The sequence below is a fragment of the Phascolarctos cinereus genome, unplaced genomic scaffold, assembly GCF_003287225.1.
Source record: "Phascolarctos cinereus isolate Bilbo 61053 unplaced genomic scaffold, phaCin_HiC Scaffold_4;HRSCAF=312, whole genome shotgun sequence".
NCBI lineage: Eukaryota > Metazoa > Chordata > Mammalia > Diprotodontia > Phascolarctidae > Phascolarctos > Phascolarctos cinereus.
In genome coordinates, this window is record NW_027555847.1 from 721,156,390 (window position 1) to 721,171,659 (window position 15,270).

At 39.1% G+C, this 15,270-nt stretch overlaps 1 pseudogene; it reads left to right on the forward strand.

The window, feature by feature from the left end:
* Positions 1–6,624: 6,624 nt before the first annotated feature.
* On the forward strand, positions 6,625–7,167 carry LOC110215230 (myosin light polypeptide 6 pseudogene; annotated as a pseudogene).
* The last annotated feature ends 8,103 nt before the right edge of the window (positions 7,168–15,270 follow it).

Consider the following 15,270-nt stretch of genomic DNA (forward strand, 5'->3'; position numbering starts at 1 on the left):
GTGTCAGAAAAAGAAACTGAACAAGTCATAAATGAAAGTAAAAAAATCCAGGATCAAGTGTAATTACAAGAGATTTCTTCAAATATTCAAAGAACAATTCATTCCAATATTATACAAACTGTTTACAAAAATAAGGAGATAAGGGATCCTACCAGACTGTTTCTATAATGCAAATGTGATTTTACTACTTAAGTCAGTGGGGAAAAAATGGGAAAAAATTAAACCAATATCTAATAAATATTGAAATAAATTAAACTAATATTGTCAAAGAGGCTACAGCAACATATCAAAGTGATTATGTCCTATGCCCAGGTTGGATTTATACCAGGATTGTATGATTATTTCAATATTTTAAAAACTATAAACATAAAAAATCAAATTAGTAACAAAACAATAAAATCATATGATTGCATCAATGTGACTAGAAGAAGCTTTTCACAAAACACAACATCCATTTTGGGATCTTTCCTTAAATATGGTAAATAGCATCTATCTAAAACCAAAAGCCAGTGTGAATCTAGTGTATTGCAAATGAACTAGAAGTCTTTCCAATAAGATCAGGAGCAAAGCAAGAAAATCCATTGTCATCATTATCATTAGAGATAGTGTTAGAAGTGTTAGCTCTAAAAACAAGATAAAAAATAAATTGAAGGGATAAGAATAAGCAAAAAGCAAGCAAAATTGTTGCTTTCCATTAATGATATAATGATTTACCATCTACTTAGACATTCTAGAGAGTCAATTAAAAATTAATTGAAATGATGATTTTAGCAAAGCATTAGTGCATATAATTAACCCACACAAATCATCAATTTTTCTTATGTTAGCAATAAAATGCTGAAGGAAGCTATAGGAAGAAATTTTTTTCAAAATAACAATTTTCATCAAACCAGTCTTGACGTTTGTGAGTGTTTGAGCCCAGAAGAGTAAATGCAGTGCTACACACCAAATCTCTGAAAGTTCCCCACTCTTTTTCTGCTCCGATGTTGCCAACCTTGAGTTGGCTCAGTTTTCCCTGCAAGGTAGGAATAAGTTGTTCCAGTTCAGAGCAACGCTCTAATCTAATCTAAAAACAATAACCTTCTTGTAGTTGTCTTGCCTTGGGACCACCACTTTTTTTTTTAGAATATTTGGCTTGGAGAGGATAAGTTTATGATCAATTCAATACTCTTCACCACAAATCACCTTCTTTATGCTCACATTTTGTCTGTTTCTTTTTATAATGACATAGCTTATTAAATTCCAATGTTTTCTGTGAGGGTGCATCCACAAAGTTTTATTGTGTTTAGGTAAATGGAAGACAGTGTTGGTGATGTGAAGATCATGAAACTCACAAGTCTTCAGTAGCAAATAACCGTTATTGTTACTGTTTTTGATTCCACTACTTCCAAGAGTTCCTTGCCACATCTGATAGTCATCAGCCTCACTCTGTCTTCCAGAGTAATCAAAGTCCAGTGGCAAGACAAATGTAAGGATGACTCGTGATGGCTAAGAATAGAATGGAGAGTTTGGCATCTTCAATGTCTAACCAAGCTCTAAGCAGTTCAAAGCATCCACTTCAGCTGCCTTCCTGGCCATTGAAATGAATAGTTTTCATCCACCCAATACACTGGGGGAAGTCTTCACATGCTTGGGATAGCCAATCCTGTAATTGACCAACAGGTTTGAGATTCCTCAGTTATCCTCTGCCACTGGTTTAACCCATCTGCCAAAGTGATTTGTGAGAGTGTGGTCGCTGCACATACTACAGCTTCTTGGAGTCACAGGTGAGAGTTGGAGGAATCAGGTGGACACCAAAGGTGGACAGTATCCCTGAAAAAGGCCTTGGCAGTCCTCACATCAGAGTTACTAGTCTTCCCTGAACACCCCATCAACATTACTTTTGTTGTAGCAAAGAACTGGAAACAAATTCGCTGCCAATTGATTGGAAAATGATTGAAAGAACTGAGGCATATGAATATTCTGGAATATTAATATACTGTTAGCAATGAAAACCAAGAGAAATTCAGAAAAACCTGGGAGGATTTGCATAAAGTGATTCAGAAGAAATCATCAGAAGGAAGAGAACAAGATACACAATGGTTTGGGGAGTTGTTCAGTCCTTTCGGTTGAGTCCACCCCTTCATGACCCAATTTTTCATGGCAAAAATAGGATCCAGTTAGGGGAGACCCTATCTGGAAAGGAGCAGAGAGGGGAAATGTTGAGCTTCAGTGGGTGAAGGAGCTGATGTTGTGTTGGAAACAAGCTCACATTTGACTTTTGGGGGAAGGTAGGATTACCCAACCTTCCCACTTTCTGATTGGTTGAATAATTAGAGGGGTTAGGCCTCTAACCTTGGGGTTAGGCCATGTCCAACACTTTGGAGATCTCTGCATGAAGGCATCAAAATGTTAACTAACTCATCCAGGATTACTCAGCCAGTATGTGTCGGAGGGAGGACTTGAACCCAGGTCTGTTGCTCCCTAGCCACACTGCCTTCATAGCTCCCATTCATAGGCCATTGTGCATGATGTCAGGACAACCATCCTAACAATCAGTGCTATCTCTGAATGGAATGGCTTGCACCAAGGGAGGTGGTAAGCTGGGGGTCTTCAAGGAAATCTGGATGGGTCACTTGGGGGTATTGTAGGGAATGGTCCTTGGTCAACCTCACAAGATAAAAATGTAGGAAAGGTAGACTAGGCTATGATCTGAGCATCTAGGCCCATGAAGCTCCAGGTTATGTCTTGGGACATGCCGGGGTAAAGGGTGGGGAAGCATTGAGATATAGTGGATTAAAAATGGAGTGGTGGAGTTATGGTGGAGACAAGCCCACAATCATCACAGACACCATGCAAGGTGACTAATCGGCCCAATCTTCCCTTGTGTACATGCCTTGGCTCTCTTGGCATCAGTCTTATAGCTCTAGTGAGGTAATTAACTTGCCCAGGGTCATACAGTCAGGTTGTCAAAGGTAGAATCTGAACCCAAATCTGAAGCCTCAAATAAAAGTTTCTATGTTTGCTGCCCATTATTATTATAAATGTATTTGTTTTCATGATCATTAAGTTAACTTTATATGGCATTATAAGATTTGCAAAGTGCCATATATTAATCATCTCTTTTAATGAAACCTACAGTCTAGTTGAGGAAAAATCTACCAGTTCACAGATGAGAATAACATTACCTTAATAGGGGATGTTATCATGTAATCATGATGAATTCATTGGAGGGAGGCAAGGGGCTATGTGAAGAATGAGTTGTCTGAAGGGCTCTGACAAGCTGCAGAGGGTCCAGAGGAGGCAAGGTCATTGGAGTATCTGTTGTTTAGCCTGGAAAAGAGAAGGCTCACGGAGGCCTTGGGAACTGTGACATGAATGGAAAGATCTCCATCTTCTTTTAATTGGCATTAAAAAAAAACCCAACGAAGTAGATAAGCAAGCAAACACAATCAAATCACAATTCATATTCCCTGAAAACAAAACAACCCTGAACTGTGATTGGGGCTGATGCTTCATTTAACTTCATCCATTTGTACTTTATTCTTTTTAAAGGCAGGTCATACACTTTAAGTTTAGTTTGGTAAGACCAACAGCTAATATTTATATTGTACTTTAAGGTTTGCAAAGCACTATACAGACACAATACACGTATGTGTATGCATGAATATTTACATTCATATATACGTATGTAATCTCATTTGAACTCATGACAACCTTGTAAGATAGATGATCATATTATCTACATTTTACAGATGAGTCAATTTTGTTGCTGTTTAATATTGTCTTTGTTTACATAGTTATGATCAGTTTGTGTACCACATACAGTTGATTTGTTTTCTTCACTTTGCATCACTTCCTACAATACTTCTGATATTTCCTTTCTGATATATGTTGTTCATTGTGGAGTAATAAAAATCGATTTTATTCATATCGAAAAATTGACTCAGACATTCCCCAGGTGTTGGGGATATAACTTCTTCCCAACTTTTTGCCATTACAAATAGTGGTGCTATGAATATTTTCATACAGATAAATATTTCCTTTTTGTCACTGATTTACTTCGGAGTATAATCCTAGCAGTGGGATCACTGCATCAAAGTACAAGAGCCATTTGGTAACTTTTTTGGTATAGTTTTATTTCTCTCTTTTAATTGGACCTGTGATTTCACTGGTCTATAGAACTTTCAGTGAGGAAACCACTGACCAATGCAGATGGATACCTGCTCTGTCAATTGCAGTCTTAGAGAGTTGCCTATAGATCTCAAGAAGTTTCACAACTTTCCAGGGTCACACTGTTAGTATATGTCCGAGGAAGGACTTGAAACCAAGTCTTCCTGAGGTCATCTCTATCCACTGTGTCACTATGCATCTCTACATTGCTTTCTAAAACTAGCTGGATCAATTCCCAGTCAACAGTGAATCAATGTGCCTGATTTTCCACAGTCTAGCTAGCACTAAATTTTGCCCCCAGAAAGATTTCTCCTCCACTGGGATCTAATAGATCCCTTCTGGGAATTATAGGTAATTACAGCTGTCTCTTAAACTGTGTGGCCAGCAACACTTTTTGCTATCTTTTAAAAAACAATTCATTTGAACTTAAATTTAAAACTGGAACAACAACAAAAGAACATTTCCATGTACACAGCACTACATAAAGAGGATTCAATATAAAACCATGAATTGCCATTTCATACTTTTTATTTTTTAAATCAATTTATTTATTTTTGGTTTTCAACATTCACTTCCACAAGACTTTGAGTTCCAAATTTTCTCCCTATCTCTACGTCCCTCCACTCCTAGATGGTATGAATTCTGAATACTTCTTCCCCTAATCTGCCCTGCCTTCTATCTCTCCTCCCCTTCTCTTATCCACTTCCCCTTTAATTTTCCTGTAGGGCAGGATAGATTTCTATACCCCATTTCCTGTATATCTTATTTCCCAGTTGCATGTGAAAACAATTTTTTATACATGTGTTTTTAAAACTTTGTGTTCCAAATTTTCTCCCTTCCTCCTTTACCATCCACCCTCATTGAGAAGGTAAGCAACTCAACACAGGTTATATATGTGTAGTCATGCAAAACACTTCCATAGTAGTCATGTTGTGAAAAACTAAGTATATTTCCCTTAATCCTATCTCATCCTCCATTTATTCTATTCCCTTTATGACCTTGTCCCTCCTTAGAAATGTTTGTTTCTGATTAACCTCTTCCCCAACCTGCCCTCCCCTCTATCATCCCCCTGATCTCTTGTCCCCTTTCCCTGCCTATTTTCCTGTAGGGTAAGACAGATTTCCATACCCAATTGAGTGTGTATGTTATTCTCTCCTTAAGCAAATCTAATGAGAATAAGATTCACTCATTCCTTCTCACCTTCCCCCATTTCCCCTCCACTGTAAAAGCCTTTTCTTGTCTGTTTTATGTGAGATAATTTACTCCCTTTCTCCTTCTCCCTTAATTCTCTCCTTCTCACCCCTTAATTTTATTCTCCAGATATCACCCCTTTCGTCTTCAACTCTCCCTGTCCCCTCTATTTATCTACCTATTGATTTATACATACACATAATTCCCCCCCCTCCAATTACCCTAATACTGATGAAGGTCTCATAAGTTACAAATATCTTTCCATGCAGGAATGTATACAGTTCAACCTTAATAAGTCCCTTAAGATTTCTCTTTCCTGTTTACCTCTTCATGTTTCTCTTCAGTCCTGTATTTGAAAGTCAAATCTTTTATTCAGCTCTGGTCTTTTCATCAATTATGCTTGAAAGTCCTCTATTTCACTGAATGTCTATTTTTGCCCCTGAAGGATTATACTCAGTTTTGCTGGATAGGTGATTCTTGGTTGTAATCTTATCTCCTTTGCTCTCTGGAATAATATATTCCATGCCCTCTCGTCCCCTAATGTGGAAGCTGCTAAATCATGTATTATCCTGATTGTGTTTCCACAGTTCTTGAATTGTTTCTTTATGGCTGCTTGCAATATTTTCTCCTTGACCCGGGAACTCTGGAATTTGGCTACCGTATTCCTAGGAGTTTTCCTTTGGGGATCCCTTTAAGGGGGTAATTGGTGGATTCTTTCCATTTCTATTTTGCCCTCTGGTTCTAAAATATCAGGGCAGTTTTCCTTGATAATTTCTTGAAAAAATGATGTCTAGGCTCTTTTTTTGATGGCTTTCAGATAGTCCAATAAGTTTTAAATTCTCTCCTGGATCTATTTTCCAGGTCAGTTGTTTTTCCAATGAGATATTTCAAATTGTTTTCTATGTTTTTCATTCTTTTGGATTTGTTTTACAGTGCCTTTATTTCTCATAAAGTCACTAGCTTCCAATTGTTCCGTTCTAACTTTTAAGGAAGTATTTTATTCAGTGAGCTTTTGGACTTCCTTTTCCATTTGGCTGATTTTGCTTTTTAGGATATTCTTCTCCTCATTGGCTTTTTGGACCTCCTTTGTCATTTGGGTTAGGCTATTTTTTAAGGTGTTATTTTCTTTTTTGCGTCTTCTTTAGCAAGCTGTTGACTTGTTTTTCATGATTTTCTTGCATCACTCTCAGTTTTTCCTCTACTTCTCTCACTTGCTTCTCAAAATCCTTTTTGAGATACAGCAGCAGCAGTACGAGTGAGCGAGCGAGGTGCATGGCCAAGATGTGTGACTTCATGGAGAATCAGACAGCAGAATTCAATGAGGCCTTCCAGCTGTTTGACCGAACAGCGGATGGAAAGATCTTATAAAGTCCGTGTGGGGGCGTGATGTGAGCCCTGGGCCAGAACCCAACCAATGCTGAAGTGCTGAAGGTCTTAGGAAATCCCAAGAGTGATGAGATGAATGTGAAGGTGTTGGACTTGGAACACATATGAAGGGCACATACGAAGACTTTGTAGAAGGGCTTTGGGTATTTGATAAGGAACGGAATGGCACAGTCATGGGGGCTGAAATATGACACGTCCTCATCACCCTGGGTGAGAAAATGACAGAGGAAGAAGTGGAAGTGTTAGTAGCAGGGCATGAAGACAGCAACGGTTGTATCAACTTTGAAGCGTTTGTGAGGCATATCCTGTTGGGGTAAAGGGCCCCATGGGGTGGAGCTAGTCCGGATGGTGCTGAATGGCTGAGAACAACTCCCCTTTCTACAAAGAACCCCCTACCTTCTCAGTGTGAAAATCATCCTCTTGCCCTTGAAGCAACTAACTACATTTTTTAGGGTTACTAATATCCTTACTTCCAACCCCCACCATATGTCTTCTTTGGCCAATCTGCTCTCTGCTTTCACCAAATAAATTTGCTATCTGCTCCTAAAAAATCCTTTTTGAGCTTTTACATGGCCTGGGACCAATTAATATTTTTCTTGGAGGCTTTGGATATAGGAGCTTTGACTTTGTTATCTTCTTCTGTTTGTATGTTTTGATCTTCTTTGTCACCAAAGTAAGATTCTATAGTCTGCCTCCTTTTGCACTGCTTGCTCATGATCCCAGTCAATTACTTGAGTTTTAAACTCTTTGTTAAGGTAGGGGTCTGCTTCCCGTGTGAAGAATGTACTGTCCCAAGCTTTGGGGGTTTTATGCAGGTGTTTTCAAAGATACTTCTAGGGACCTGTAAATTTTCAGTTCTTCCAAAGTGGTATGATAAGGGGAGAGGTGTTTACTCCTTTCCTGGCCTGTGCTGTGGTCTATGAGTGACCACAAGCATTCGTTTCTGTCTTGGAACTGTGAAGAGGATTTCCTCTTCATCTCCACTACAAGTTCCACCACACCAGCACTCCTCCTTGCCCCAAGACCACCACCCAGAACTGTCACCCAGATCCAAACACAGGCAAAGCAAGAGAATCCAGCACTAGCAAAGAGACCTCTGCAATCCCCCTCTGATCAAGCACTCGATTCCCCCTCAGTTTGTTTGCCAGAAGCTCCAGAAGCAGCTGCCATTCTGGAGTTGCATTCAGGGACTGGGGCTGGGATGGAGCTTCTCTCTCACTGCAGTCACAGACTTTTTCTATTGATCTTTTAAGTTGTCTTTGACATTTGTGAGTGGAGAAGTCTGGAAACCACAACAGCTGATAATGATCCAGTCCTCTGAGGGCTGCTCCAGATTTGCTGAGGCCTGTTTTGCCTGTGTACCTATGTTGAATTGCATTACTCTCCCTGCCTGGGGCAATATACCTTTCTAATCAACCATCCAGGTTGTCTTGGGTTGGAAACTTGTTTCATTCTGTCTTTTTGTGGGTTTTGCTGCTTTAGAATTTGTTTAGAGCCATTTTTACAGGTATTTGGAGGGGTCTGGGGGAGGGAGAGCTCAAGCAAGTCACTGCTTTTACTCTGCCATCTTGGCTCTGCCCCTCTTAACATCTCCATTTCATACTTTTTTAAAATTAAGGAATAAATGTTACACATGGTTTTCAAAATTACTCTATTTTTCTGTTCTTTCTTCTGAGTTTTACTCTTTCTGCTGTGAACTTTTAGTTTTTTTCTCTCCCTCCACACCTCAGCCTCTTAGAGAAGGCTACCATTATTCACAGAAACACACACACATACACACACACACACACGTAGATAGATAGATAGATAGAGAAAAAGAGAGAGAGAGAGAGAGAGAGAGAGAGAGAGAGAGAGAGAGAGGCAAAGCCATATTATACATACTTCTCTTTATCAGTTCTTTCTCTTTATCAGTTCTTTCTCTGGAAGTGGATAGCATCATCTTTCATAGGTCCTTTGTAGTTGATTCAAGGTGAATTAGGCATTCAAAGTTGTTCTTTGAAGTTAATATTTCAAAGACAACATTTTTGTTACTGTGTACATCATTCTCTTATTTCTTCTTATTTCATTTTTCTTTATTTCATGTAAATCTTTCCACATTTTTCTAAAGTCAACCAGCTCATCTCTTCTTATCGCACAGTAGAATTCCATCACAATCATAATACCCCAATTTGTTCAGCTATTCCCCAATTGAATTTCCTCTATTTCTAGTCCTTTGCCACCACAAAGAGCTGCTATACATATTTTAGAACATATAGATCCTTTTCCTTCCCCTCTAAGCACCTAATTAATGCTGAAACCTATGAACCTATAGCCGTTTCCTTGTAAAATTCAGACAAAATTGGCTAGGAAAGCCAGAGCAGGAATGTGTTCAGGAGCTGTCCACGGTTCTGAAATCAGACATCTGCTTCCCCAGAGCAGACTACAGTATGTAGAAGCCATCAGCAATTCTGTCTTAGTGATAAAAGAGCCCATAAGCTGCTCTGCTTGCTCACATGGCTACTGACAAATATCAACTTCAGAACAGAGGGGAGGCATGAAAGTCACTGCTGCATTTAGGCCCAGATATATTAAAGTATGAACTATGTAAAAGCTTATATTCTTTTTGTATATTTTAATCAATCAACTTATTTTTAATTTTCACCATTCACTTCCATAAGCTTTTGAGTTTTAAATTTTGTCTACGTCCCTCCCGTTCTCCCTCCCCAAGATGGCATGCAATGTTATATAGGCTCTACATATACATTCTTTCTTTAAAATTAATTAATTAATTATTAATTTTCAACATTCACTTCCACATGCTTTTGAGTTTTAAATTTTCTCCCCTTCTTTTCCCAAGATGGCATGGAATCTGATATAGGCTCTACATACACATTCCTACTAAACATATTTTCACATTAGCCATGTTGTAAAGAAGAATTAGAATCAATAGGAGGAACCACAAGAAAGAAGAAACAAAACAAAACAGATAAAAAAAAGAGCAAATAGCATTCTTCAATCTGCATTCAGACTCCATAGTTCTTTCTCTGGGTGTGGATAGCATTTTCCATCATGAGTCTTTTGGAAACGTCTTAGATCCTTACATTGCTAAGACCTAAGTCTATAAAAGTCAGTCATCGCACAATATGGCTGTTACTGTGTACAATGTTGTCCTGGTTCTGCTCACTTCACTCAGCATCAGTCCATACAAGCCTTTCTAGGTTTTTCTGAAGTCTGCCTGCTAATCATTTCTTCTTCTTCTTTTTTTTTTGCTTTATCAACTCACTTCCATAAGCTTTTGAGTTTTAAATTTTCTCCCCTTCCCTCCCCTCTTCCCTGCCCAAGATGGTGCGCAATCTGATATAGGCTATACATATACATTCCTGTTAAACATATTTTCACATTAGTGATGTTTTAAGTAAGAATTAGGTCCAATAGGAAGAACCACCAGAAAGAAGAAACAACAACAAAAAAACAGAGACAAAAATAGCAAATAGTATGCTTTGAACTGCATTCAAACTCCATAGTTCTTTCTTTGGATGTGGATAGCACTTTCCATCATGAGAACTTTGGAGTTGTCTTAGATCCTTGCATTGCTGAGAAGAGCTAAGTCTATCAAAGTCAGTCATCACACAATGTGGCTGTTGCTGTGTACAATGTTCTTCTGGTTCTGCTCACTTCACATCAGACCATACAAGTGTTTCCAGGTTTTTCTGAAGTCTGCCTGTTCATCATTTCTTATAGCACAATAGTATTCCATTACATTCATATACCACAACCTGTTCAACCGTTCCCCACTTGATGGGCATCCACTCAATTTCCAATTCTTCGCTACCACAAAAAGAGCTGCTGTAAATATTTTTGTATATGTGGGTCCTTTTCCCACTTGTATGATCTCTTTGGGATACAGCCCTAGAAGTGTAATTGCTGGGTCAAAGGGATGCACATTTTTATAGCCCTTTGGACATAGTTCCAAATTTTTCCCCAGAATGGCTGAATCAGTTCACAACTCCACCAACACTGCATTAATGTTCCAGTTTCCCCACGTCTTCTCCAACATTTATCACTTTCCTGTTTTGTCATTTTGGTCAATCTGATAGGTGTGATGTGGTACCTCAGAGTTGTTTTGATTGACATTTCTCTAATTAATAGTGAATTAAGGCATTTTTAATATAATAATAGCTTTAATTTCTTCATCTGAAAAGGGAGCTTACAGTCTATTGGGGAGATCATAACAAAAATGGCTAGCATTTATATGGTGCTTTACACTTTACATATGCCATCTCACTTGATACTCACAAAAACCCCGTGAGATAGATGTGTCAATATCCTTATTTTTAATACAAGAAAACTGAGGCTGAGACAGGTTAAGTGACTTACCCAGGGTTACACAGCTAACAATATAAATACAGCCTAATTTCAGGAGCCAGAGAAGAGTGATTAGTATCAGAAGTGAGCATATGCATGTATTTTAGAAAGGTTTTTTAACTCAACTTTCCGTTTGTTATAAATTCATCACCCTGCATCTCTGCTATAACTTAGCCTGCTCTGGGAGAACAATGGTTTGGTTTCAGAACCACAGACGGCTTTCTGGGCACCTTCAAGTTTTCTTCAGGATTTATAGCCAGTTTTTCCAACATTTCACAAAGCGATTGAAGGCATCCTAGGCTCACAGGTTTTCATTTTGATTTTTTTTTTGGCTAGGTAATGGGGTTAAGTGACTTGCCCAGGGTCACACAGCTATAGTAAGTGTTATATGTCTAAGGCCGTGTTTGAACTCAGGTCCTCCTGAATGCAAGGCTGGTGCTCTATGCACTGCACCATCTAGCTGCCCCTTCAGGTTTTCCTTTTGAAGGAGGCTTTGGGACTCTCTAGTTTAAGGGAATCTCTCCACAACAAGCCTCCCTCATCCTCTTCAGCTTGGAAGGAACTGCAAGAGCTTATACTCCATGATAATAGCCTTTGAGAGCTCATTTGGACATTAGTGGGGGAATAAAGAAGTCATCATCACTAACATTTATGTACTTATCAGTAGTAGCATAGGTCATAAAGGGCCAACCTTGGCCTCAGGACAAGCTAGGTTAAAGCCTTACTCTTACCATGCGCTGGTGATGTGACCCTTGGCAAGGTACCTAACATCTCATTGTTGTGGGCAATTTCCAAAGATCCTAAGTAGACAAGTTGCTAATATTCATTGGTATTAACTCACTGGGTGTTCACTATACCAGTAAAATCATGCATCTGGTAACAAACAGAAAAATCCCTAAACCATTTACAAATTCTTTATGGCTACAAATACCTTACCATATGAGTGCTTGAATTGGAGTCAAGAGAATTGGTTTCAAATCCTGCCTCTCACTTGCCTGTCATGCCACTATGGGCAAGTTACTTTACCTGTGTAAACCTCAGTTTCCTCATCTGCAAAATGGGAATAATAGTATCTCCTTCACCAGGTTACTGTTTGTATAGAGTGAAAACAATGTAAAGCACTTTGAAAGCCTTAAATCTCTAAGGAAATGTTGGCTCTCATTATTGTCATCTTATTTCCTCATTACAATAAGTATAAATATCATTACCCATCCTGCACACTAAGGATCCTGGCCCAAAATCCAGGCTCTTTCCACTCCTCTTTGTTGACCTCCTCACTGACAACAAGTTGAATGCATTTCTGAAAATATTTTATATAGTTTCCATTTCTGTAAACAGGAATGGAGAAGGTCATCTTTAGTACAGCTGCTGACCAGAAAGGAAATTGCCCTCTTTATAGGAGACTGTTTAACTCTTTACTATTTTCAGGTTCTCCCACTTCCCCAAACCCATGATTCTGTTGTGCTTCTTTGGCACAGAAGTCCTTCAAGAGAGTAAGAGATGCTTTAGGAAGGCCTATGAAATATTCTGTTAACTGGACCAGCAGAAGGGGCCCAAACTGATGAAGGGGGTAGAGGCCCTCAAAATGAAGCTGACAGACACATCAGAGAGGTCCTTGTGAGGAAATATTGTCAGCATCAGTAGCATCATCCTCCTGACTTTGGCCATCTTCTGCCATGCTTTCTTTGCATAGATCTAATTGACCCTCTCCTGCAAACCAGGTTTCCCAAGGCCAGCCTCTCAACCTTTCTCCATCTAACTGCACTGTCATGGGACAGGGGGAGAGAGGAATACAGTTGAAAGCTATAGTTAAGAATATGAGTGTACATATTTGTAATTACAGCCAATACAAATGAAAATAATTTTTCCATTGTCAAATTATATTTGAAGCAAAGTGAAGAAAGTTGTATATACTAAACTCCCCTGAAGCCATTAGTTTCCCTAGGGATTAAGCACCTACTCTTCTGCTAGGTACAGGGAAGATGAAGATAAAAACAAAACAGTCCCTGAGGATGTGCAGATCTAGGGGCTTTGGTTCCCATGAGATCAGCTGCATGTCGGCCCTAGGAATTAGAAAAAGCATCCTTGATAATTGTCAGAAGAGTTAGGGTAGTTAGTGATCTTGAGACTCAGTATCTGGAGACATATTGACTGTGCCAGTAATTTTCTGGGTTGCCTTGAGCAGCATCTTTCTCCTCTCTGAACCTCAATTTCCCCATTTGTAAAATAAGGGCATCAGACTGTCTTTTCAGGGACAACACTAAAAATTAGAGCTATCCCAAAGGAGAATGGGCTACCTTGGGGACTGGTAAGTTCCTTTTCCTTGGAGATATTCAAACAAGAGGGAGACAACCACTCCTTAGTAATATTATTATGGAAATCCCGTTCCCATGTGGATTGAACTAGGGGGCCACTGAGGCTTCTTCCACTTCTCAAATTCTCTGATTCTCTGATCGGACAGCCTTTGAGGCTTCCTTCCATTTCTAACACTAGAGACAATCTGGTACAAAGGAAAGAGAGGGACTTAAATCCCACCTCTGGCACTGCCTGGCTATGTGACTCTCCCTCTCTGTTTGTTTCTGTTTCCTTTTATTTGTCATGAATCCAGCAGTTGTACTTGCCACATATTCAGAGGCTGGAAGGATTGTATATCTGTTGTCTATCAAATGAAATGTTTTCATCCTTTTTTGGCCTGGTTTACTGAGTGCATAAGCAAAATGTGTAGATGTATGTGATAATTTAGATGTTATACCATTTGGTACACATATGTTTAGTAATGATATTACTTCATTGTCTATGGTGCCTTATGAAGAGAAATTTAAAATTCAAAAGCTTATGGAAGTCATTGTTGATTAAATCAAAATAAATTAATTCAAAAATAAAAAAATAAGAGTACAGTGATAAAATGTATTGTGAAGGAAGAATCAGTCTTGCTTTAAGGGAAATCCAGTTTCCCAGGTGCTCTAGATAGCTTCTGCAGAGTTTAATAAGCTTTGGTATCTCTAAGGGACAAGACTAATCTTGTTACCTTGGAAAAAATTGTTCAATATTTTTGCCACTAACCAAGTGTGACCAATCAACAATGGACCTTGAGCAAGTGCTCCAAGGGGAAAACTGGAATAACAAATTAGTGCTCCCGAAGAGTTCTGGTCTTGGTCCTATTTATGAGCAGTGTATTTACCAAAGATTTGGATGGAGCTACCCTTGACGGCTTTAACAAGTTTTTGGTCAGCATGAAGCTGAGAAGGATACTTGATAGAGTGGAAGACTAAATTAGTGAATTAAAAAAAACTCTTGACAAGGCGGTGACATTGGTCTAAATCTACTGAGATAAATGTAATGGGGTAAATATAAATTTGTCATATAGATTTCAAAAACGCCTTGAGACATTTTAATTGAATGTTTGTAACAAGGCTTTAACTTCTAAAAAAAAGCCATTCCCTTGGCCCTTCCATCTCTTTAAGTTACTGTCCAGTATCATTTCTCCCTTATGTAAACTCCTAGAAAGGTTATCTGCACTTTGTGCCTCAATCTCATCTCTCACTTTTCAGCATCTTGCATTCCAACTTCTGACCGCACTACAATAAGTTGCTCTAAGGTTGCCAATAATTTCTCAGTTGTGAAACCCAGTGCTCTTACCTCAGCCCTCACCTCTTTTGAACTGTTTGCAATATTTGGCGCAGTTAACCACTTCCTTCCTTCCTTGGTTTCTGTAATACTTTTTTCTCCTGGTCCATTTCCTCCCTGTTTGACTGTTCCTTTAAAGTCTCCCTTATTGTATCATCAGTCCTATCCTTCCCCTAAAGTTCCCCAGGGCTCTATCCCTTAGACCTGGCTCAACTTCTGACTCCGGTTCTTTCTCTCTTTGTGTATCTCTGTGTCTTTCTCTCTCTGAATTTCTTTCTCTCTTATTCTCTCTCTGTGTATCTCTGTCTCTCTATATCCATATCTATGCAAATGGCTTCCAAATTGGTGTACCCACTACACATCTTTCCCACATTATCAACTCCCTGCTGAGCATCTTGGCTATCCCATCAATACCTCAAACTCGACATGTCCAGAACACAATTCATTGTCCATCCCCAAAACCTACACTTCTTCCTAACTTCCTTGTTTCTGTTTGAGAGTACCATGGTCCTCTCAATCACTCGGGTTCCCAACCTAGGAGTCATCCTCAACTCTTCCCTCTCCCCTCAC